Source organism: Gavialis gangeticus, unplaced genomic scaffold (assembly GCF_001723915.1).
Source record: "Gavialis gangeticus isolate Ggan-Ray unplaced genomic scaffold, GavGan_comp1, whole genome shotgun sequence".
In the NCBI taxonomy this organism is placed as follows: Eukaryota; Metazoa; Chordata; order Crocodylia; family Gavialidae; genus Gavialis; species Gavialis gangeticus.
In genome coordinates, this window is record NW_017729025.1 from 7,784,092 (window position 1) to 7,786,581 (window position 2,490).

Below are 2,490 nucleotides of genomic sequence, written 5' to 3' on the forward strand. Positions count from 1 at the left end.
GGAGGTATCTTCCCCCCTATTAGCGATGTAATGACTTTCTGAGAGGTGGCTGTTTTGCAGTAGCCCAAATTCTACCAAATAGCTCCAGTATTATTTCAGTGCTGCTTTCAAAATCTATTCCCTTGCCCTCCAACCTTGTGAAAGGGCACCGTTCGTACATAAGGGCGTTGGGAGGAAGGCAGGGGTTTAAGCACCAACAGTGATATGTGCTTACCCGCCAACCCCAGACCTGTAACCAGCCACCATCGCAGACCCGTGTCATTGTGGCACTGACTGGAGAATGGTTGGGACCAGGACAGTTAACAGAGCATCAGTGGTGACACTGCTCGTGGGGGACAGCTGGCTTATTCATGCAGGCGCTGGTAGCTGGCCAACAGAAAAGTTGAGTTTTTCTGACTTGCCTTAAATTTGCATGTGGACTCGGGTAAATCTCTGCTGGCAAAAAATCAGCTCCTGGCCCTAAAGCTTTGGAGTATAGAGCAGGACAAAGCATGGCAGTGGCTCGCAGCCTTTTTAGACTTGACAAACCCCCAGCTACACCTGAGGCACCCTTTGGAAAACCTCTTAGTTTTGCCTGGTTTTTGACTACAGAAGAACACCGGAGCAATTCCTTTGTTGCAAAGACCGAAGACAGTGGGACAGCTTGGTTTTAACACTGTGGATTCCTATTTGAAATCCCTGGATTTAACATGTGAATCCTATTTGCACACCTAACAGTGCTAGCATTGCATGGCAGCCAGCAGCACCCTCAAAAGCATCTCAGGGGTGCCAGGACACCCTGATTAATGGGCTTCCTTAGCCACCACCCACTCAACATTCATTTAAGTCTCTCAAAATGACTCCTTGCAATTAGAGGCAGCACATTTTTTTTTAAATGGATATGGCGATGCAGACAGAAAACATCCAAGCTTTGTCCATCCCAGCAGTCTTAAGAGGAACCTGCTCCAATAGCTCATCAGTAATAGGGCAGAGTAGCTCAGTCTCTTGTATGGTTAGCAGTGATCATGAATGGGCACAGCTGCAATGTTTGCTGTGGGCTATGCAAGAGCCCCAAAGACCGCGGGGCCAGTTTCTCATCTGGTCTAAACCCATGTAATTCCACTGCAGTCCGTGCATCTTCACCAGGCTGCCCCAGTGGAAGAGCTGGCCTTACAATTAGGACTGGGCTCTGTTGAAATTATATCAGGAAGGAATTAAAGAATGCCTTGGACTCTGCTTTTTGAACGGGAGCAGGGGGGGAACCTGCTGCGAGGGTCTGATCTGTGCCCCATTCAGTGTTTGTAGCAGGCTGTCAAACCTGCAGTTAATGAGACCATAATGAATGAGTCGTCATTTGTAAATGAGTTCCCTCATTATTTTTGCAGGATGCTGATTGCCATGTGTGATGTTTACAGTTTATCGAAACCAAACAATATAGTCTCTCATTGTCTAGTGGCTCACACCGTACCAAAATGCAAGGGGATAAACAGTCGCCATGAAATGCCAGGCAGGCTGGGAACAGGGGGTGCTGATAAGAGGCAAGCATTCATTTAACTGGTCAGAAATTTGTTTGCTCTTAGTCCATTTGCCAGTGATTTGGCTGAAACATTTTGCTCCTTATATTGAACGATCCCTGTGTGCACAGGACAATTGCTAGATACTGCTCAGGATGCTGAGGAGTAAGCTGGGAGCATGAGCTGTCCTAATTCAATGGATGGCATTTTTCTACACCAGGGAGGATTTTCTTACAGAACACGCTATGCAGACTGTAAAGCGTGCAAGTCTGAGACATGGGCAGCCGTCACAAGCTTCGGTGCATTGTATATTAATTGCTTTTCGGTCTAAAATGAATATGTTCTATTGACAAATAGAAGTATCATCTTACTTGGGAGAGACAAATGGGAATGATTTGAAGACCTGGGGTGAAACCCCAGCCTTGAAGCCAGAAGCAAAACTCCTGTGTGTTTGGATGGGGACAAGGATTTCCCTGGGATGGTTATCCCTTCCATCCTCCTTCTGCTCTCACCCTATACGAGGCGGCTTCCCTCTTGATGAACCACCTATGGCTTGAACTGGAGACCTCCCAGCCAAAAGCCATAGCTGTTTTGGTTTAAACTAATGACCAGGAGGATGCCAGGATTTTCAATTAGCAATAATCAACAAAGTGGTTTTCCCAAGGTGAGGCCTTCCCCTTGCAGGCGGACCCCCGTGAGCTTCCTCAATGCACAATTTTTGAGTAATAGGGCACTGGTTCATGCTTCCCCCTGGCCTTTTGGCTGGAAGCAAGTGAGACTAGGGGGCATCTGAACCCCAGAGCCCTCAGGCAGTGGGCTTGCACATAGGATGCCTGCCATGGATTTGGGGAGTCTCTTAAACCCCAGGCTGATGAGTCTGGGAGGGAGGATGCTCGCTTGGTGGCAGAACTATGCAGGCTTGAACGGCCAAGCTCTGCTCAGTTGAATTTGGATCTTGAATACTGGGTTTTGCCCAGTTGAATCTGGAACTGATTTG